General features: G+C 41.5%; 1 protein-coding gene across 4 annotated transcripts in view; it reads right to left on the bottom strand.

Annotated features, from left to right (window-relative positions):
* LOC141154249 (bifunctional heparan sulfate N-deacetylase/N-sulfotransferase 4-like) overlaps positions 1-24,589 on the bottom strand; it is a 920,299-nt gene that overhangs the window by 628,139 nt on the left and 267,571 nt on the right. The window lies entirely within an intron of this gene.

Here is a 24,589-nt window from a genome sequence, read left to right as displayed (position 1 = left end):
GTATGGTTCCTTAGGGATCAGTTCTAGGTGCCCTTATTTTTCTCTTTTTATACAGTCTGTATTAGAGAAATCATCAGCAGATTTGGTGTTCAGCACAACCCATTACACACATCTCCTGAATTCTGTACCACATTACTACAAATCCCCAGTGATTGTCTGAACTGAATCTTTCCAAAACTGAAATTCTGTTGCCTTCCTCTACTACAGAATACAATATAAATGTATCATACTCACCCACACAGCTCTCCACAGTTCTGCTCTACTCTCCATTTCCTCTTTCATCACTGTCTATAATTTTGCCTGTGCTTTCGGTTTCTGTTTATGATCTAAGGCTATGTGCCCATGATGCAGAAATGCTCCGGATTTTTTCCTGAGCGTTTCTGCATCTCCCTGGCAGAAAAAACGCATGTGGATTGTACATGCGTTTTTCCTGCCAGGGGCAAGCGGAAGTGAAGCGTTCTTCGCATGCATTTCCGCATGCGGGTTGTTAAGCACTTTCCAAGTGATTTTAGCATCAGTTGTAAAGTGCTTGTCAACTTGGTTACACTATATAAATCCATGCAATCGGCATGGATTTATATAGTGTGTATGAAAGAATGGTAAAAAAATAAAAAATAAATATTATACTTACCTTCTGATGGCCCCCGGAGTCCTTGTCTCTGCTTGCCGGCAGCTCGCGGTAGATTTAAGGACCTGCCGACGTCAGCGGTCTCGTGACCCATTACATGACTAAATGACATCAGCGCAGGTCCTTGAGTCCACCGCAATCTGCCGGCAAGCCAAGACAAGCACACCGGAGGTCATCAGAAGGTAAGTATAATATTTATTTTTACTTTATTCTTTTTTTTACAGGATCTATGGTACCTGGGTCCAGAGGAGGGTCTCCTCTCCTCCAGACCCGGGTACCATCTGCACATTGAAACACATGGATTCCACATGTACGGATGCAATGATGCGGATTCCATGCGTTCCAATGCAAGAAAACGCAGGGCTTCCGCAAAATAATTGGTAGTGCTGCGTATTTTTCCGCAATGATAATCTGCAGCGGAAATTTCCGCAGCATGTGCATAGCACATGCGGATTATCATTGGGAAACATGACAGACCTTCTACCAAGCGTTTTTTAAGCGTTTCTGCAGCAGAATTGCCACTGCGGAAAAGCTTAAAAAATGCATAGAGGGCACACAGCCTAAGACTAACATCTTCCGAAGCTTCGGAGGAAGTTTCATTGACGCCTTCCCTTCAGACATGCATCTTGAGGAAGCAGAGGCAAAACACACATTGAGCTTTTTTGTGGAGTAGTACAATCCTTATGCAGCTTAGGTGATGACTATATTCACTATTTACCTTGCCTGTAAGACTTTTGTGCCCAGTTTTGATGTTCAACATGATCTATATAAAGTGATTTATTATTAAAGGGTTTGTCCAGTACTTTTAAAAATATGCCAATGTGTTTTAATGATAAATAGAAGCTTCTTTCTAATTACCTCCTGGTGCTGTTTCTACCTGTGAGCGCTATCACTGGCCGCTCACAGGCAGCACGTGACCCCCGGCTGCAGCTGGCTCTGACATCCACTGACGTCATGACAAGTCCAGGCTGCAGCCGAGGGTCCCTCTTCCACTTTCCACTGGTGGCTGCTGGGTTGTGGGCAGGGTTACCCCGCACGTCACACCCGGCATCCATCGCGCACTCTCCCTGTCCCTATTCATTGGGAAAGCGCGCGGTGGATGCTGGGTGTGACGCGGGGAATAACCCCACCCACAATCCAGCAGCCACCATGGGGACCCCAGCGCTGAGTCATGCCTCACTTTACGTGACGTCAGCGGGGGGTCACATGCTGCCTGTGACCGGCCACCGATTGCGCCGCTCACAGGCAGAAACAGTGCCAGGAGGTAATTAGAAAGAAGCTTCTATTAATCATTAAAACACATTGGAATATTTTTGAAAGTACTGGACAACCCTTTTAAGCTACCATTGTGGCACATATCTCATTGCATGGTGCTCTATGCATTTAAGAAATTAGAATCAGTTTTACTCTGTATGTTTCCTCATGGATTATACTATTTTATTAATTTGCATGTATGCATCTATGCTGTATTTATAAAACTTATGTATCATTGAGGAAGCTCCTAGCTGGGTCAACATCCTTAACATATTTATGGAGGTGCGGTCCATGCTCCTTTTTTTTGCTTAGCATATTTATCACCAATATAGCCTATGACATGACATTTATTATCATATTAGAACAATAATGATGTATACTTCCCCTTTGATTTCTGGTAACATGACAATTCTAAATAGTTTTAATGAAATAATTATTACTCTAATAAAGATTAATTATTTGAATTATATTTTGCTTATGGTAGTCATTTTTATAGGTTTCTATATTCAGTTTTTGTGATGACATTAATACGATATATTTCACATGTACCTCTGTGGCTTAGACTATTTGTATGTGATTACTCCAGTTCCTTATAGATTGTAAGCTCCAAGCAGCGCTCTCACGTCTCATTTTTTGAATTATGTTATTCTGTAATGTCTGATATTATTTGTGCATGAAACCTCTGATTTGTAAAGCGCTGCGGAATATGCTGCCACTAAATAAATAGAATGTACTGTAATATTGGTCCACAAATAATCTAATAGACCTTACTGATGAAGTGTATAAAGTGTGCATTAAGAACAACGAAGTTTATGAAATGCAATTAAAAACATTTTTTATATATCTGTAGAGAAGACTAGTTGGTCCTCTAGTGCATCTTTTCTTATAGAGCCAAGAAGATTGTAAATAAACTTACCCTTTTAAATTAAAAAAACATCTATTCAATAACTATGAGAGGTAGACTCTGTTCATGTTGCCATCAATGGCACCAATCATAGAATCCATCAAATAGCACTGCATCTCTATTTTACCATTATTTCAAAAGATTAGAAGCCATGAAGAACATGACATATCTCCATATAGGGCAATAAGACTCACCAAACACCTGGGGTATCTGTCTTGTGATGGATCCATTGTATTATGGTTTCCATCATGAACAGAAACAACAATAAAGTGTAAAACCTTACTAATAATCAAGGAATTTCATTATCAATTAAAATTACATTTATTCAAAGAGAATCATGTTCATAGACACACAGTTTGGTCTATTGGGTTCAAACTATTATATTTTCAAAACCTTTCTTATTCATGAAATCATGACATAAAGATACAATACCAAACACTTAAAAGAAGCTGGGCAACTATTTGATGCAGAATAACTTTGTGATATTACTAGCCTATGTAACATATGTCCACTCAAGAATATTTTCTTTTCTTCTCATATTTTCAAAGTCTAGTAATGTCTTTAAAGATTAAAGAACATTGGAAAAGGAACCATTGTTAAGTCAATACATTACACATCTCCCTTATGTTATATAGGTAAACTGTACTGCAAAAAGTTTTCGATATATACAGTATATAAACTGCTCATAAAAAATAAAGGGAACACTTAAACAACAGAATATAACTCCAAGTAAATCAAACTTCTGTGAAATCAAACTGTCCACTTAGGAAGCACCACTGATTAACAATCAATTTCTCATGCTGTTGTGCAAATGGAATAGACAATAGATGGAAATTATTGGCAATTATCAAGACACACTCAATAAAGGAGTGGTTCTGCAGTTGGGGACCAGAGACCACATCTTAGTACCAATGCTTTCTGGCTGATGTTTTGGTCACTTTTGAATTTTGGTTGTGCTTTCACACTCGTGGTAGCATGAAACAGACTCTACAACCCACAGAAGTTGCTCAAGTAGTGCAGCTCATCCAGGATGGCACATCAATTCGAGCTGTGGCAAGAAGGTTTGCTGTGTCTGTCAGCGTAGTGTCCAGAGGCTGGAGGCGCTACCAGGAGACAGGCCAGTACACCCGGAGACGTGGAGGGGGCCATAGGAGGGCAACAACCCAGCAGCAAGACAGCTATCTCCGCCTTCGTGAAAGGAGGAACAGGAGGAGCACTGCCAGAGCCCTGCAAAATGACCTCCAGCAGGCCACAAATGTGCATGTGTCTGCACAAACGGTTAGAAACCGACTCCATGAGGATGGTTTGAGGGCCCAACGTTCACAGATGGGGGTTGTGCTCACAGCCCAACACCGTGCAGGACGCTTGGCATTTGCCACAGAACATCAGAATTGGCAAAGTTGCCACTGGCGCCCTGTGCTCTTCACAGATGAAAGCAGGTTCACACTGAGCATACGTGACAGACGTGAACCTACTTTCATCTGTGAAGAGCACAGGGCGCCAGTGACGACATTGCCAATCCTGGTGTTCTGTCACAAATGTCAAGCGTCCTGCATGGTGTTGGGCTTTGAGCACAACCCCCATCTGTGGACGTTGGACCCTCATACCACCCTCATGGAGTCGGTTTCTATGCGTTTGTGCAGACACAGGATCATTTGTTGCCTGCTGGAGGTTATTTTGCAGGGCTCTGGCAGAGCTCCTCCTGTTCCTCCTTGTACAAAGGCAGAGGTAGCGGTCCTGCTGCTGGGTTGTTGCCCTCCTATGGCACCCTCCACGTCTCCTGGTGTACTGGCCTGTCTCCTGGTAGCGCCTCCAGCCTCTGGACACTACACTGACAGACACAGCAAACCTTCTTGCCACAGCTCGCATTGATGTGCCATCCTGGATGAGCTTCTCTACCTGAGCAACTTCTGTTGGTTGTAGAGTCCATCTCATGCTACCACAAGTGTGAAAGCACAACTAACATTCAAAAGTGACCAAAACATCAGCCAGAAAGCATTGGTACTAAGATGTGGTCTGTGTTTCCCACCTGCAGAAACACTCCTTTATTGAGTGTGTCTTGATAATTGCCAATAATTTCCATCTATTGCCTATTCCATTTGCACAACAGCATGTGAAATTGATTGTCAATCAGCTTCCTAAGTGGACAGTTTGATTTCACAGAAGTTTGATTTACTTGGAGTTATATTCTGCTGTTTAAGTGTTCCCTTTGTTTTTTTGAGCAGTGTATAAGTGTATATACATACATATATATAAACCTATATATACATACTGTATATATAAATATATATATATATATATATATATATATATATATATATATACTATACATACGTATATAAAGTTTCTAAAAATTTTTGCATTTTGCTTGTCATTTGTTAATGAAAGATGTTTTTCTTTCTCTCCTTTTTGCCTCTCAGTGTATAATGGAAACTGTGCCAAAATAGTGCTGTCAAGTCTTATAAAATCACTAGTATCAACTTAGAAAGAACATAAGCTTGCACATTTTAGAATTTCTCAATTTTCAAATTTCAGGATAAAAACATAATTTTCATGTTGTAAACCTTTGTGAAATATTTACACATATCTAGATGGCAAATGTCTAAATCAGTTATGCACTATACAGTAGAACTTCTCTACACAACCACATCTTTCAGAATACCAACCTCCCAATCTAAATATTTTTTTCTGCTATGACTGGTCACTTTCCCGACATTTTGTTCATGTTGGCCTTTTATTTGAATAAAATAATTCTCATTGTAATTATTGCAGTCCCATATTTATTTAATCTTGACCTACTGCACATACTGTGGGCCCACATATCTTGGCTTATTGTGATGACTTTGAGTTGATGTAGCAAATACTATCTATTGTAATGTTGTTATCATTATCATATGTAGTCTGTTTCATTATGATGGAGACAACAAAATCATTACTGCATGTACAGATCCACCAGGGTCTACTTAGGCTTACATTCTAAAATTTCTGACAATGGCATATATTCCATAATGATGGTCTATGCAGTAGCTATGGAATTTTTAGAGACCTTTCTACATAGGAACTGTATTATTAGCCAACAATGGGTGGGAAATTAGCGCAAGGTAGCAACTAGAAATCAGTGAATCTTTTGAAATTTGAATTCACTGACTTTAACAAATTTTCCCCAAAAAATATGATTTGCGCCAAATAAATGAGCACAAATTTCATTACTGGAATGCTTGTAATTGTATACACAGAAGAAGCCATGGGGCTATGGAAAACTGTAGATTTTTAATTTGGCTTTTAAAAATTAAACAGTTTTTGGGAGCTCCAATAGGTTTGCTGTTTGGAAAGTAAAAAAAGCTAAACTATTTTCAAAGCCATCCAAAAATTATCCTTTTTTTGGAAACAGCAACAGATTTACTATTTTGAAAGTGAAGAAGCAATGGCTTGTTAAACCCTTAGCACATAATCCTTTACATGTGGGGTTGCTTGTGTGTGCAAACGGTAGATATCAGCTATACTGCATTGTCGGCATTTGTGTATAACAGCTACTGACAGAGCACAGCTCTGATCGCGGTTATTTACCATTTAAACATAAATGTTAATATCTACAGCAATATTTAAATGAAATGGTGCTCACATACTGGCTCCCATCTGCCCCAAGCGATGCAATCACAAGACACTGATAGACCCATCATTGCCAAAATGCTGTTGTGGCTTAAATACATAAGATACTGCGATTTTCAGTATATCTTGCAATACTGTACAGGGTGGGCCATTTATATGGATATACCTTAATAAAATGGGAATGGTTGGTGATATCAACTTCCTGTTTGTGGCACATTAGTATATGGGAGGGGGAAAACTTTTCCAGATGGGTGGTGACCATTGCGGCCATTTTGAAGTTAGCCATTTTGGATCCAACTTTATTTTTTTCAATTGGAAGAGGATCATGTGACACATCAAACTTATTGAGAATTTCATAAGAAAAACAATGGTGTGCTTGGTTTTAATGTAACTTTATTCTTTCATGAGTTATTTACAAGTTTATGACCATTTATAAAATGTGTTCAAAGTGCTGCCCATTGTGTTGGATTGTCAATGCAACTTCTTCTCCCACTCTTGACACACTGATAGCAACACTGCAGAAGCAATCCTAGCACAGGCTTCCAGTATCCGTTATTTCAGATGCTGCACATCTCGTATCTTCACAGCATAGACAATTGCCTTCAGATGACCCCAAAGAAAAAAGTCTAAGGAGGTCAGATCGGGACACCTTGGTGGTCATTCAACTGGCCCACGACAACCAATCCACTTTCCAGGAAACTGTTCATGTAGGAATGCTCGGACTTGACACCCATAATGTGGTGGTGCACCATCTTGTTGGAAAAACTCAGGGAACGTGCCATCTTCAGTGCATAAAGAGGGCAACATATCATCATGTAGCAATTTCAGATATCCAGTGACATTGAGGTTTCCATTGATGAAGAATGGCCCCACTATCTTTGTACCCCATATACCACACCATACCATCAAACCATAAATTTTTCTGCTCCAACAGTCTTGGATGGATCTATCCACTATCGGTTAGTGTCAGACCAATAGCGGTGGTTTTGCTTGTTAACATCACCATTCACAAAAAAGTTTGCCTCATCACTGAACATAATGTTCTGTGTAAATTGAGGGTCCTGTTTCAATTTTTGCTTTGCCCATTCTGCAAATTCAGTGCGCCGATCTGGGTCATCCTCGTTGACATGCTGCAGCAGCTGGATTTTGTAAGGGTGCCATTTGTGAGTAGCTAATATCTGCCAAAGGGATGTTCGACTGATGCCACTCTCCAGTTACATGCAGCGAGTTCTACGCTGTGGGCTCTTTCTGAGTGAAGCTAGGACAGCCACTGATGTTTCTTCATTAGTGACAGTTTATTTGCGTCCACATTTTGGCAAATCCAACACTGAACCTGTTTCACGAAATTTTGCAAGCAGTTTGCTAACTGTAGCATGGGAGATGGGTGGTCTCGTAGGGTGTCTTGCATTGAAATCTGCTGCAATGACCCGGGTACTGCGTTCACCAGACATCAACACAATTTCTATCTGCTCCTCACGTGTTAACCTCTGCGACATGTCAATGGCTGTAAACAAAGAAAACTTGTAAATTACTCATGAAAGAATAAAGTTACGTTAAAGCCAAACACACCATTGTTTTTCTTATGAAATTCTCAATAAGTTTGATGTGTCACATGACCCTCTTCCCATTGAAAAAAATAAAGTTGGATCCAAAATGGCCCACTTCAAAAAAGCCGCCATGGTCACCACCGATCTGGAAAAGGTTTCCCCCTCCCATATACTAATGTGCCACAAACAGGAAGTTGATATCACCAAACATTCCCATTTTATTTAGGTTTATCCATATAAATGGCCCACCCTGTAGTTTTGCAGTATACTGTTTAAGTGATTGCAGGTTCAAGTACCTCGTCCATTTTTCCCATTAAAAGTAAACAAATTTTTTTTGCATCACACTTTAATTTTTTTTCAAGTTTTCAGTATCATGAATGTTAAAATCAATGGCTCTTCGAAGACAAGGGAAGGCAGGTGGGGAACAAAAATGCAAAAATGAAAATCACAGTCTTTGAGGGGTTAAAAATCTGTGCAAAAAAATCTAAATTATATACTCTTTTTGGGAGTTTAGGAAGTTTAAAGTTAATTTAAAGGTTAGGATTCCCAGCACAAGTACAGTTTAGTTTTAGAGCACAATGGAAAAGCAGGATTTGTGTGTGGCTGTCTATTGATAGTGGCAGTAGAAGTTGCAGAGGCAGCAATATACAATATAGAAAATGTTGGGACAATCAAGTAGACATCTAGATGTTTAGGGTCAGTACTGGCTGTCAAAGCAGCAGAGACACAGTATAGCTGTAGAAAACAAAACAATGTGGGGCTGTAAATTGGTAATGGCAGTGGCAGTAACTGCACAGAATAGAAAATTCTGAGATGGACATGGAGATGACTAGCTGTGTAGGACCAGCACTGGCAGCCATAGCACAAGCTCAGTATGAATATAAGATGATGTATGGTAGGAGATACCTTTCTGAGTGGGAGATATTGGCACTGGATATTTGCAGTGTAGAACACAAAGAAATGGTCAAACAGATGGTGTGGCTGTTCTATTCATTGGCTTTAGGTGATTAAAATTGGCATTGATCCATACTTGATTGATTTTGACAATTTTAAGGTTTTACACAATTGCGGAAGTCTATCTAATCCAATTTGTCATGACAAAGCCATCTGTCACACTCATCATCTCTAACAGTACACTGAAGGCTGAACAAAACAATACACTCAGAACAAACTGGGCTTGTTTTTGGCACTGGCCAAATATACTGGACCAGAGGTTCATAGGGCTGGGGCTCATAGTATGTGACAGAGAAAGCACACAGTCTAGTTATGACTAAGCTTGAAAATTTAGGCAGTGCATCTCTATTTACTAAAGTGCATCACTATATCACATTGCCAGTTAAAACAAGAGGTCCATCTTTATCATAGATACTGTAATAACTGTGGCTGCTGCCTCCTACTCATTGTAGCTCAAGAGCTGGCAAAGCCACGGCAGCGTTGGCTCTGCAGGGAGTAAAAAGGGGACTCCTGGTCAGCCAGCATTTGATACACTTGTCATTCCACAAGCAATCAAGCATACTTGTTGTCATGCTCATCAGCATGACAGAGGGTCTTCTTGGTTCACTTTCTGTACCAGACTGCAATGATAGCATTGTCATTGTCATCATGAATTTCTCACTAATTGTCAGCCTCCTCCCCTGCCTATGTTCCATTACACATCTACCTGCTGCTGTTAGTTCGCCCAAAACGAAGTGCAGTATCAATGTTCTGGGAATTGTTGCTCATGACAGATTTGAAATTCTGCAATGTAAAATATTAACTCATAGTGTGGCAGAGGAGAACTGTGCAGAACAGTGACTTAAACTGACAGTATCGCTGTCAGAGGTAACATCATCCTGCGTTGACTGTGATGAGAGATGTGCTATATACTCGCTAATGTCCTCAACCAATAAAATTCCTGGAAGTAAAGGAGGCCAAATGTGACCTGTGTTTGGCAGTACTCTTGCCCGAACAACTGGTGCCTGTAGTCGTGGTGTGCTGCTGTTGCTCGCAGCTCCCATATTTTTATTGTCAGATGCTGTTCAGTGCTACTGTCATATTTAATTTACCATACAATTTGTACTAAAGTATAATTAACTTTGTCTCTGTTTTCAACCTCAGATATCCCCTAATTACCAAAAAGGATGGAACAAGAAATACTAGGTAGTGACAAATCCAAAAAGCCAGCATTTGCTGCAGGCTGTAGTATTGGTATGACATGTATGGGTGTCAAGTTTGACCAGTACAACAAAACCAATGTGCAAAAAAACACGGTTATTTGCGTTTTTCTAAAACCAAAAAGGGCTTCTTCTGATAAGCCAAATGTGGCAACAGGATGCATTACTGATGTGGGGTGTACATGGTAAAATTTACTACTAAAAAAGGTGTGCAAAAAAAGTATTTATTAACACACACACTTTGCGAGGTAGACAGTTGCAGTTACATACTGTACATGTCTTGATTTTGGTAAATTTTCTAGTATTTTTTTGCATCCCAAAATTAATTGAACAAGAAATGCAATAAATTTCAGTACAATTGCTTGTGACAAACACAAACTCTGACAGACACTATGTTTAGATTTTTTTTCCATAAATATTGTGTTAGCGTGTTGCAGTTTTGTGCTTGAAGAATGAAAAATGGGGCATTTTACATGCAGCAGAACAGCTTCTAGAAATATTAAAACACTCTTAGATCAATCAATTGCACTGCTACTGCCCCTTTTATATCTCTCTTTCCCATCAATAGAATCTTTGCATTATTCACAAACTATAGCACTCATCTTTTTTACGGATGCAGTGGTATACACACTGTCTATAGTTTATTATATTTTAAATGTTTTATGGCTTTTTCTCCCTATATTGCTGAGCTGTGAGCTTTGATACAAACTCACTATTCACAATCACTCTAAGATGGCTATTACATGCCCTGCCTTGGGATTTATACAGTCTGTGCTATATCATGTGATGCTGCAAAGCACTATAGAGAAACATTTGCAGCTGCACCTGGGGTTATCTGAACCTTCTCTGGTTAATGCAATCTTAAGCATTGCGCTAAATGTCAGTGTTTATTTTGCTTTGGTAATTCAAGCAAATCAAAAAACAAATTGTGCAAATTGGTTGGGTCCAGCCAAATCCCTAAAATTCTACACAGATTCAAGTTGCATTAAATCATTTTTGCTCATCTGTACCCTGAGCCACTCAGACTTTTCAGGACAAGATAAGCAAATCATTTTGCATCATTATAGTAAAATACGTGTGTGCCTAGATAGGCATCCCTCTGGTGGTCGTTTTGCTCAGACATGTATCTGATGTCCAGACTCTCGATTGCATAAACATAGACCTAACTTTAATTACTTTACCCTTTTCAGTTGATGGGACAGAGTTTCTTCAATCTACAAGGTTTCTTCACTAGTTAAAGTGGGTACACAAGTATTAAGTGAAGGTTCAGTAGTGGGCTTCAATCAGAATTCTTGGTAATAATCAGGTTCCTATAAGAATGTATTGCTAAAGACATGGCTGATTAAAGGGATTCTGGAGGAAAAAACTGTACTGAAATGTCATTGATTTGGTCACAAAGTCCAGTATAAATTTAATGGCAAAAGTCATTCCACTAAGCGTCCATAGCCCAAAGCCCAAGCTATGTTCAATACTCTTCAGGAATATGTTGACTTTGACATAGGAATGCTTGTTTACTGCTACATGGACAATATACAGGGGTAGAAAGGCTACAAAGAAAAATTTAACTGTGGAGTGTTCTGGAGTTTCAGGGGGTTGGAAAAAGATCAAAGCTTGGGGGCCACTCTCCACCATTGATATAATGAGTCCCACTGACTCTTTCTCTAAAAGTGAAAAAAATTAAAGTCACCTGTAAACTGATCAGGAAGTTTTAGCTTGGGATTGAGAATAGTCAGGGGAACTACTTCAGAAGTTTGTGTCTCAACAGCTCTCTGACATTGGAGCCATTCTGGAAGATCCTGGACCATTTATCCCAGGCCATGAAAATGATTGACCACAGCTTGCAAACCAGTTATTTTGTTAATTTTCATTTTTTTCACGAAAATGTTGCATTAGCCCAAATTTTTTTTTCACTTTTGCAAGAGGTAACATAAAAAATAGACCCCACAGTTTGTCACCCACTTTCTTCTGAGCTTGGTGGATAGCCCTCATGTAGTCAAAAGTTCTGTTTGGACACACGGCAGGGCTTGGAAGGGGAGAAGTGACATTTGGTATTTGGAATGTAAATTTTGGTGGAATAGATTCCAGACACCATGTGTCATTTGTGAGCCCTGAAGTAGCAATTGAGTAGATAACCCCCATAAGTTACCTCATTTTGGAAACTAGACCCATCAAGGAATTCATCTAGGGGTGTTGTGAGCATGTTGAACCCATTGGTGCTTCAGCAGACAATTACTGGCTGCAAATATTTATTCTGTAACTGCACCATACAAAGGTCTGTTTACACATCCACTAAACGACTACTGATCTGTAAACTAATTAGTGCTCGGCATTCATTTAATAGCCAATTTACACAGACAGACCACAGTAAATGATGCACACTGAGTGATCTGTAATAAGTTGTTCATTACACATAAGTGGCCATGGTTCTCGGCAGCGCGAGTCCTCTTTACATTGCGCAAAATATTATTTCACCCAATGAATGAGCGTTTTGCTAATTCTTTGGGTGATCAGCAGTCTATTCACACTGAAAGAATCTATCTTAAGAACGATTGTTCAACAATTATCTTTCTGTGTAAATGTAGCTTTATTTGCAGAGAGATGATTGGAGCAATACTCTTGTTTGCAAAAGAAGCTCCCTTATTATTAAGCGCCGTTCTTTAAGGTCTTTACTTAGGTTCAATGCCTTACCTTAGTATATAGGGTCTTCTCTTGTTATGTTCAGCACTGAATGAAAGGGAAAAAAAAACCTTTTTCCATAGCATCCCCTCTTGTTATGTATAGCACCATCCCTTATTACATAGTATCTTCTATTGTTACGTTTAGTGCTGTACATAAGGGAGTAAAATGATTTTAATACATTTTTACACATTATGTTTATTATGCTCTTGTGGTCTGGAGAGAGACCTCAGAAGATAATAAGGGACGTGAAATTTGTGAAGAAGAACTTCTCTGCAAATCAAATTTACCAAATAAAAACAAGCAAACAGGCAAATTTAAATTCCGCCGCCTGATTCGCTCATCTCTAGTATAAGCTATTAAAGCATGGTTTCCACATAACTGCCAATGACTTATTCATCATACCAGAAATTGTGAAAATGTATGTAAACTACACCTCTCTAAATTTATGTCACTTAGCGGGGGACAAATTCTTAGACAGTAAAGATTTAAAAATTAGTAGTTGGAAATGATGCAGATTGTGACTAGTGTTGAGCCACCCCCGTAGTGTTCGGGTTCGGTTCGGTTCGTCGAACACCGGGATGTTCGAGGAACTGTTCGCCGAACTGTTCGTCGAACACCTTAGAACACCGTCGAACACCGTTAAAACCAATGGCAGGCAAACAAAAACACATAGGAACACATAGAAAACACCTTCAAAGGTGTCCAAAAGCTGACAAACTGCTCAGAAGACGCTTTCTTTAAAAAAGCCGGCCGGCAATTCAGCAGCGGCATACACCGGTACCCGACAATTTAGACATGAAGGAATAGAGCATCACACATAGATTAGATAGATAGAAACATGTCAGTCACATATATATGAAGTACAGTGACAGTGTTGCTTACTGTACTTGTCATTTAGTGTAAAGGATTTATTAAAAAATATAATAGTGTTTTCATGCACCGTCTCTTTAAAAAAGCCGGCCGGCAATTCAGCAGCGGTACCCGACAATTTATAACAGACAGAATAGAGCTTCACACATAGATTAGATAGATAGAAACATGTCAGTCACATATATATGAAGTACAGTGACAGTGTTGCTTACTGTACTTGTCATTTACTGCAAAGGATTTATTAAAAAAAATAATAGTGTTTTCATGCACCGTCTCTTTAAAAAAGCCGGCCGGCAATTCAGCATCTGTACCCGACAATTTAGAATAGAAGGAATAGAGCTTCACACATAGATTAGATAGATAGAAACATGTCAGTCACATATATATGAAGTACAGTGACAGTGTTGCTTACTGTACTTGTCATTTACTGCAAAGGATTTATCAAAAAAAATAATAGTATTTTCATGCACCGTCTCTTTAAGAAAGCCGGCCGGCAATTCAGCATCTGTACCCGACAATTTATAACAGACAGAATAGAGCTTCACACATAGATTAGATAGATAGAAACATGTCAGTCACATATATAATAAGTACAGTGATAGTGTTGGTTACTGTACTTGTCATTTAGTATTAAAATAAAGGATTTATTATTAAAAAAAATTGGCGTGGGATTCCCCGTAATTTTAGTCTCTAGCGGAGGTTAAGCAGACGGCTGGGGCAGATGTTTGAAGCCTGGGAAGGGGGTAATACCCACGGAGCTTCCCAGGCTACTAATATCAGCCCCCAGCTGAATACCTAGCCTTTACTAGCTATTAAAATGGAGGACCCCCCCCAAAAAAATGACGTGGGGTCCCCCCTAATTTAATAGCTAGCAAAGTCTAGGCAGACAGCTGGGGGCTGATATTAATAGCCCAGGAAGGGAGCCATGAATATTGGCCCCCTCCCAGGCTAGAAACACCAGCCGTCAGCCGCCCCAGAAATGGAGCATCCATAGGATGCGCCAATTCTGGCACTTAGCCTCGCTCTTCCACGCTGCCCTGGTGCGGTGGCAGGGGGTAATAGGGTTGGGGTTGATGTCAGCTTATAATGCCAGCTGACATCAAGCCCAGGTTAGTAATGGAGAGGCGTCTATAAGACACCCCCATTACTAACCCCATAGTCAAAGTTAAAAAAAAAACACAAACACCCAGAATAAAGTCCTTTAATTGAAATAAAGACACAATTCTTTATTGTTCTAAATTAAACCATACTTACCATCACGCCCATTCCAGCTGAAGCCAACGATCTCCTGCAATAAAAGAAAAATAATAAAGCAACCTCATCCTTACCTTTCCATGGTTCCCAGGACAGCTCCAGCTCTGCTACATCGAGATGACAGGCTGGACCGCAGCAGAACGCTGCCATCCAGCCTGTCATCCCGCGGACACTGAGAAGCGCAGGCATGCTTGCGCTCCTCAGTGTCTGACTGTGACGGCATCCAGATGAGCCGACAATGAACTCGGCTCACCTCATGTACGTCACTGACAGCGTGGGAAAATTCTCCTGCACTCAGCGCTTCAGCGTGAGAATTTTCCCACGCTGTCAGTGACGTGCATGAGGTGCGCCGAGTTCATTGGACATGACCTCGGCTCATCTGGATGCCGTCACAGCCAGACACTGAGTAGCGCAAGCAAGCCTGCGCTTCTCAGTGTCTGCGGGATGACAGGCTGGATGGCAGCGTTCTGCTGCGGTCCAGCCTGTCATCTCGATGTAGCAGAGCTGAAGCTGTCGTGGGAGCCATGGAAAGGTAAGGATGATGTTGCTTTATTATTTTTCTTTTATTGCAGGAGATCGTTGGCTTCAGCTGGAATGGGCGTGATGGTAAGTATGGTTTAATTTAGAACAATAAAGAATTGTGTGTTTATTTCAATTAAAGGACTTTTTTCTGGGTGTTGTGTTTTTTTTAAATACTTTACTAGAAATTCATGGTGGTCATGTCTAATATTGGCGTGACCCCATGAATTTCGGGCTTAGGGCCAGCTGATAATGCCAAGCTGGCCTTAACCCCTTTATTACCCAGTAAGCCACCGCACCAGGGCCCTGGATGAGTTGGGTACAGCGCCAGAAGATGGCGCTTCTATGAACGCGCCATTTTCCGGGGCGGCTGCGGACTGCAATATGCAGCGGGTGGGGCCCAGAAAGCTTGGGCCTCCCTGCGCTGCAGATTCCAGCCCCCAGCTGCCTAGTTGTACCTGGCTGGACACAAAAATAGGGTGTAGCTCCACGCATTTTTTTTTTAGATTCGTGAAATTCATGGAATAATTAAGAAAAAAAGGGCTTCCCTATATTGTTGTGTCCGGCTAGGTACAAATAGGCAGCTGGTGGTTGGGAGCAGCCCGTTCCTGCCTGCTGTACCTGACTGGACACAAATATAGGGCGAAGCCCCACATCAATTTTTTTTTCATTATTTCATGAATTTCCTGAAATAATTTAAAAAAAATTGACGTGGGGCTTCGCCCTATATTTGTGTCCAGTCAGGTACAGCAGGCAGGAACGGGCTGCCCCCAACCACCAGCTGCCTATTTGTACCTGGCCAGACACAACAATATAGGGAAGCCCTTTTTTAAAAAAATTATTTCATGAAATAATTAAAAAAAAATTGACGTGGGGCTTCGCACTATATTTGTGTCCAGCCAGGTACAGCAGGCAGGGACGGGCTGCCCCCAACCACCAGCTGCCTATTTGTACCTGGTTGGACACAACAATATAGGGAAGCCCTTTTTTTCTTAATTATTCCATGAATTTCATGAAATAATTTAAAAAAAAAATGCGTGGGTCTTCGCCCTATTTTTGTGCCCAGCCAGGTACAACTAGGCAGCTGGGAGCTGGAATCCGCAGCGCAGGGAGGCCCAAGCTTTCTGGGCCCCACCCGCTGCAAATTGCAGTCCGCAGCCGCCCCAGAAAATGGCGCGTTCATAGAAGCGCCATCTTCTGGCGCTGTACCCAACTCATCCAGGGCCCTGGTGCGGTGGCTCACTGGGTAATAAAGGGGTTAAGGCCAGCTTGGCATTATCAGCTGGCCCTAAGCCCGAAATTGATGGGGTCACGCCAATATTAGACATGACCACCATGAATTTCTAGTAAAGTATTTAAAAAAACACAAACACCCAGAATAAAGTCCTTTAATTGAAATAAACACACAATTCTTTATTGTTCTAAATTAAACCATACTTACCATCACGCCCATTCCAGCTGAAGCCAATGTCTTCTGCAATAAAAGTAAAATAATAAACCAACATCATCCTTACCTTTCCATGGTTCCCAGGACAGCTTCAGCTCTGCTACATCGAGATGACAGGCTGGACCGCAGCAGAAAGCTGCCATCCAGCCTGTCATCCCGCGGACACTGAGAAGCGCAGGCTTGCTTGCGCTCTGCAGTGTCTGGCTGTGACGGCATAAAGATGAGACAAGTTCATGTCCAATGAACTCGGCTCACCTCATGCACGTCACTGACAGCGTGGGAGAATTCTCCTGCACTCAGCACTTCAGCGTGAGAATTCTCCCACGCTGTCAGTGACGTACATGAGGTCAGCTGAGTTCATTGGACATGAATGAGCTCACCTCATGCACGTCACTGACAGCGTGGGAAAATTCTCACGCTGAAGCGCTGAGTGCAGGAGAATTTTCCCACGCTGTCAGTGACGTGCATGAGGTGAGCTCATTCATGTCCAATGATCTCAGCTCACCTCATGCACGTCACTGACAGCGTGGGAAAATTCTCCTGCACTCAGCGCTACAGCGTGAGAATTCTCCCACGCTGTTAGTGACGTGCATGAGGTGCGCCGAGTTCATTGGACATGACCTCGGCTCATCTGGATGCCGTCACAGCCAGACACTGCAGAGCGCAAGAATGCCTGCGCTTCTCAGTGTCTGCGGGATGACAGGCTGGATGGCGGCGTTCTGCTGCGGTCCAGCCTGTTATCTCGATGTAGCAGAGCTGAAGCTGTCGTGGGAACCATGGAAAGGTAAGGATGATGTTGCTTTATTATTTTTCTTTTATTGCAGGAGATCGTTGGCTTCAGCTGGAATGGGCGTGATGGTAAGTATGGTTTAATTTAGAACAATAAAGGAATGTGTCTTTATTTCAATTAAAGGACTTTATTCTGGGTGTTTGTGTTTTCTTTTAACTTTGACTATGGGGTTAGTAATGGGGGTGTCTTATAGACGCCTCTCCATTACTAACCTGGGCTTGATGTCAGCTGGCATTATAAGCTGACATCAACCCCAACCCTATTACCCCACTGCCACCGCTACAGGGCAGTGGGAAGAGCGAGGCTAAGTGCCAGAATTGGCGCATTCTAAGGATGCGCCATTTCTGGGGCGGCTGACGGCTGGTGTTTCTAGCCTGGGAGGGGGCCAATATTCATGGCACCCTTCCTGGGCTATTAATATCAGCCCCCAGCTGTCTGCCTAGCCTTTGCTAGCTATTAAAATAGGGGGGACCCCACGTCATTTTTTTGGGGGGTCCCCCATTTTAATAGCTAGTAAAGGCTAGGTATTCCGCTGGGGGCTGATATTAGTAGCCTGGGAAGCTCCGTGGGTATTACCCCCTTCCCAGGCTTCAAACATCTGCCCCAGCAGTCTGCTTAACCTCCGCTAGAGACTAAAATTAAGGGGAACCCCACGCCAATTTTTTTTTAAATAAATCCTTTATTTTAACACTAAATGACAAGTACAGTAATCAACACTGTCACTGTACTTCATATATATGTGACTGACATGTTTCTATCTATCTAATCTATGTGTGATTCTCTATTCCTTCTATTCTAAATTGTCGGGTACAGATGCTGAATTGCCGGCCGGCTTTTTTAAAGAGACGGTGCATGAAAACACTATTATTTTTTTAAATAAATCCTTTACACTAAATGACAAGTACAGTAATCAACACTGTCACTGTACTTCATATATATGTGACTGACATGTTTCTATCTATCTAATCTATGTGTGAAGCTCTATTCTGTCTGTTATAAATTGTCGGGTACCGCTGCTGAATTGCCGGCCGGCTTTTTTAAAGAGACGGTGCATGAAAACACTATTATTTTTTTTGATAAATCCTTTACACTAAATGACAAGTACAGTAAGCAACACTGTCACTGTACTTCATATATATGTGACTGACATGTTTCTATCTATCTAATCTATGTGTGAAGCTCTATTCTTTCTGTTCTAAATTGTCGGGTACCGGTGTATGCCGCTGATGAATTGCCGGCTTTTCATGTTTCACTGTGAGCACTGTTCCCATCGATTTGGGCAATCACTGTAATGCCACAACCACCATGGCTGTGGCATTACAGTGAGTGTCAGACAATCCCTGCATGATTGGTGCTCTAAATAGCGCCAGACATGCAGGACACGCTTTTGGTGCACGAACAGTTATCGAACATAACCTCGAACAGCCGAATTTTTTGCAAATCGTTCGGGTTCGTCGAACAACTCGAACACCGCCCAAAACAGCTCGAATTTGAGATTGGCGAACAGTTCTAGTCGAACACCGCTCATCTCTAATTGTGACTTTGCTTAAATAGTTACTTTCATGGGTTTCATGAAGAACAGTTTACAATCTAGGTTATATAATGCCCTTTATCTCCAGTTTTGTACTTTTGCAATGTTTAATATTGCAGACTGGGAGAACTTTGTTTTCATCTTGAATTACAAAAAGTATATAAAGACTGATTCAATTTTCATTCTGATAAAAAGTCTTGACCTGACATTAATTTTAATAAATGCATACTATAATGTGAAAATTATAACTCAAAGGAATTGCTTTCATATTTATGCTCATGCAGAGGGGAAACAACTGGGCACATTGCTGTATTTGATTACATGTTAATGTGTATTAGATACACTTAGAGTCCTATGGTTAGGGATGATCATAAACGTTAGCTTGTTAAGGGTGTCTGACAAGTAGGCTAAAACATACTTCAAATATTTTATTAATTAGAAAGCTTAGGAAATATTGAAGTTTGGAAAACCTCACTAAGACTTTAATGAATGCAGTTACTGAATCATTTCATTGCTTAATATTTAGATTCTACATCTGAATAAAACACTTAAAGCTAATTACTTGTGATGGTTCAGTAAAAGTTAGCTTTAATATTTTATTAATTTACCCTTTGCTCTGTCACTTAAGGGTTTTAGCATGTCATGTTGAAGATGTCATTTTATCTACTGTGCAAATGTTGCATATTAATCCATGTCCTTACTTGTTTGTGGGTCAAGATGGCTTGTCTGTATTTCTCTTAATTGGTGAATCTATTTCATCGGATTGATCTTTTGTAACAATGTTGTGGCTAATTATGGCTGAACCCTTCATTTGCATTCCATACTTTCCATGGCTATTTTTCTGCAAGCATTTCATGCCTAATAGAAAGTAATTTACTTTTCTTTATTAAGTGCATTAAAACTTCATGCCTTAGCTATCACTGACAATACATATTCGATTCTTCTCAAATTGAATGTGCCAAGACATTTTGCTGTGCCATATTAGTTTTATTTATGTGCCATGCTCCAAATTGTTAGCTGCTAATGAGACTTCAGCACTTGCTGCTCTAGGGCCAAACACTAACCTCATTTTAATGAGTTCATTATTTGCTGTCTTCAGAACGAAGGACAACAAATTTTCTTTTTAATTAAAGGTCAGACGAACTCTGGGTTAGGAAAAGTGAGCAGGCTACTAACATTTGAGGAAAGTGGAGTTTTGTCTCCTATGACAAAAAATGGTTATTTTCAAACTAGACTATCTGAAATCTATGATCTCATCGAGACCTACAGCTTTACACATTGTCACAATCACAGAATGTTTCTGACAACACTTATTTTGTTGTCATTATTACTGTACTATGCCCTTTAATGTACTGATAAAGTAAAATTTGTGAAATATTAACCGGTTCAGGACCGCCCACTGTACATAAACGTCGGCGCTGCCTGGGCTCTGTGCAGCGCCGACGTTTAAAAACGGTGGGTGGTCCCGCAGCGCTCAGGACCCCCAGGGTCCTGCTAGCGCTGCGGTACCGGTTCAGAGCGATAGCTCTGACATGTGGCATCATGGGGACCTGATTGGATCAGGTCCCCATGATGTTAACCTGTTCCTATCTTCTAGATGCCGCGATCCATAGCGATCGCGGCATTTAAAAGATAGGGACAGCCGGTGGTCGGCGATCTGGACCCCCCACATACCTGTCAGCGGCGGGGATCCCGGTGCTGTGACCTCTGACATCATCGAGACCTGATTGGCTCAGGTCTCGATGATGTCAGCGTCACACCAGCCAATCAGAGAGATCACCAGGGAAGTTTGTTTTAGCAACAAACTTTCCCGGGCGATCTGCCTGATAAATGCAGTTTCTCCTCCGATCTCAGTGAGAGAGCAGAGGAGAAACAGTGTGACAAGAGCTGTCAGCCTTGCCACTGTGAAAGTAAAAAAAAAAATAAATAAAAAAGAAAGTAAGAGTTAGGGTTAGTGAGTCTGTCAGATCAGTCAGTCCTGTCAGATCAGTCCAGTCAGATCTGTCAGTCAGTCAGTCCTGTCAGATCAGTCCAGTCAGATCTGTCAGTCCTGTCAGATCAGTCCAGTCAGATCTGTCAGTCCTGTCAGATCTGTCAGTCAGTCAGTCCTGTCAGTCAGTCCTGTCAGTCAGTCCTGTCAGTCAGTCCTGTCAGTCCTGTCAGATCTGTCAGTCAGTCAGTCCTGTCAGATCTGTCAGTCAGTCAGTCCTGTCAGATCTGTCAGTCAGTCCTGTCAGATCTGTCAGTCAGTCAGTCCTGTCAGATCTGTCAGTCAGTCAGTCCTGTCAGATCTGTCAGTCAGTCAGTCCTGTCAGATCTGTCAGTCAGTCAGTCCTGTCAGATCTGTCAGTCAGTCAGTCCTGTCAGATCTCCATACATGAAAATATAAGAAATATTGTATCTAGACTAATGTCATTTTGAAAAATGAAGTTTTTTTGCGCATAATTTGGCCAATTTATGTGTGCCCATCAACCACGACAAGGTCACCTTCGTATGATGGGAAACTACGCTATGCTACCACTGGATATGCCACTCTTGGGCTGTAAGCCTGTATGGACAATATGTCTCTGCTTGGGCTTTTAACCTACAATGTATAGGCTGGTAGAGCTAGTTAAAACCACCTGTGACTGAATGGGAGGGACACATGGTCAGAAAAAAGGCTGTCAAACTTCTAATAGTGTGAACACGTACCTGCTGCAATGCTCCAGGAGCGGGATCCCAAAAATGATTAATAGAAAAAAGAGAGGGGTCGCTCACTGGTCTATTCGGGTGCTCTGAAGAAAAGAGTAATCTCAATAGCAAAAAGAACTTCGGCACTCCATACATGAAAATATAAGAAATATTGTATCTAGACTAATGTCATTTTGAAAAATGAAGGTTTTTTGCGCATAATTTGGCCAATTTATGTGTGCCCATCAACCACGACAAGGTCACCTTCGTATAATGGGAAACTACGCTATGCTACCACTGGATATGCCACTCTTGGGCTGTAAGCCTGTATGGACAATATGTCTCTGCTTGGGCTTTTAACCTACAATGTATGGGCTGGTAGAGCTAGTTAAAACCACCTGTGACTGAATGGGAGGGACACATGGTCAGAAAAAAGGCTGTCAAACTTCTAATAGTGTGAACACGTACCTGCTGCAATGCTCCAGGAGCGGGATCCCAAAAATGATTAATAGAAAAAAGAGAGGGGTCGCTCACTGGTCTATTCGGGTGCTCTGAAGAAAAGAGTAATCTCAATAGCAAAAAGAACTTTGGCACTCCATACATGAAAATATAAGAAATATTGTATCTAGACTAATGTCATTTTGAAAAATGAAGGTTTTTTGCGCATAATTTGGCCAATTTATGTGTGCCCATCAACCACGACAAGGTCACCTTCGTATGATGGGAAACTACGCTATGCTACCACTGGATATGCCACTCTTGGGCTGTAAGCCTGTATGGACAATATGTCTCTGCTTGGGCTTTTAACCTACAATGTATGGGCTGGTAGAGCTAGTTAAAACCACCTGTGACTGAATGGGAGGGACACATGGTCAGAAAAAAGGCTGTCAAACTTCTAATAGTGTGAACACGTACCTGCTGCAATGCTCCAGGAGCGGGATCCCAAAAATGATTAATAGAAAAAAGAGAGGGGTCGCTCACTGGTCTATTCGGGTGCTCTGAAGAAAAGAGTAATCTCAATAGCAAAAAGAACTTCGGCACTCCATACATGAAAATATAAGAAATATTGTATCTAGACTAATGTCATTTTGAAAAATGAAGGTTTTTTGCGCATAATTTGTGTGTTCCCATCAACCACGACAAGGTCACCTTCGTATGATGGGAAACTACGCTATGCTACCACTGGATATGCCACTCTTGGGCTGTAAGCCTGTATGGACAATATGTCTCTGCTTGGGCTTTTAACCTACAATGTATGGGCTGGTAGAGCTAGTTAAAACCACCTGTGACTGAATGGGAGGGACACATGGTCAGAAAAAAGGCTGTCAAACTTCTAATAGTGTGAACACGTACCTGCTGCAATGCTCCAGGAGCGGGATCCCAAAAATGATTAATAGAAAAAAGAGAGGGGTCGCTCACTGGTCTATTCGGGTGCTCTGAAGAAAAGAGTAATCTCAATAGCAAAAAGAACTTCGGCACTCCATACATGAAAATATAAGAAATATTGTATCTAGACTAATGTCATTTTGGAGTGCCGAAGTTCTTTTTGCTATTGAGATTACTCTTTTCTTCAGAGCACCCGAATAGACCAGTGAGCGACCCCTCTCTTTTTTCTATTAATCATTTTTGGGATCCCGCTCCTGGAGCATTGCAGCAGGTACGTGTTCACACTATTAGAAGTTTGACAGCCTTTTTTCTGACCATGTGTCCCGCCCATTCAGTCACAGGTGGTTTTAACTAGCTCTACCAGCCCATACATTGTAGGTTAAAAGCCCAAGCAGAGACATATTGTCCATACAGGCTTACAGCCCAAGAGTGGCATATCCAGTGGTAGCATAGCGTAGTTTCCCATCATACGAAGGTGACCTTGTCGTGGTTGATGGGCACACATAAATTGGCCAAATTATGCGCAAAAAACCTTCATTTTTCAAAATGACATTAGTCTAGATACAATATTTCTTATATTTTCATGTATGGAGTGCCGAAGTTCTTTTTGCTATTGAGATTACTCTTTTCTTCAGAGCACCCGAATAGACCAGTGAGCGACCCCTCTCTTTTTTCTATTAGTCCTGTCAGATCTGTCAGTCAGTCAGTCCTGTCAGATCTGTCAGTCAGTCAGTCCTGTCAGCTCTGTCAGTCAGTCAGTCCTGTCAGATCTGTCAGTCCTGTCAGATCTGTCAGTCAGTCAGTCCTGTCAGATCTGTCAGTCAGCCAGATCTGTCAGTCAGTCAGTCCTGTCAGATCTGTCAGTAAGTCAGTCCTGTCAGATCAGTCAGTCAGTCCTGTCACATCAGTCAGTCAGTCCTGTCAGATCAGTCCGGTCAGTCCAGTCCGGTCCCGTCCTTTCAGTCCGGTCCGTTCAGTCCAGTCAAAAAATATAAAAATAAAATGGCCTGTCAGACTTATACCGCAGAGGAGGTGTATGCCCTGCTGTGTTCTGACACTGATGACAGCGCAATCTCAGATGGAGATATGGATTTTGAGGGTTTTAGTAGCGGCGACACTGAGAGCCCAGAAATGAGCAGTGATTCTGTTCCATCCTCAAGCCCAAGGACCAGTACAGCAATAGGGGCAAATAGCGATACTGGAGAAACGTCTCCAAATCAGGGAACACTGCCCAGTACAAGCGCTGTCCCTGCTACTAGTGAATTGGCGCACCCCAGTGTACAAGGGGCGTTGCCACATGATCTAGCATTTCCCAGATGGAAGGCTTCGGATTCGGCTGCTCCATTCA

The sequence above is a fragment of the Phyllobates terribilis genome, unplaced genomic scaffold, assembly GCF_046119375.1.
Source record: "Phyllobates terribilis strain yellow unplaced genomic scaffold, ASM4611937v1 Scaffold_1__5_contigs__length_1240528914, whole genome shotgun sequence".
Classification (NCBI taxonomy): domain Eukaryota; kingdom Metazoa; phylum Chordata; class Amphibia; order Anura; family Dendrobatidae; genus Phyllobates; species Phyllobates terribilis.
The sequence above is the reverse complement of the archived record's forward strand: the minus strand, read 5'-3'. Positions and strand labels throughout refer to the sequence as shown.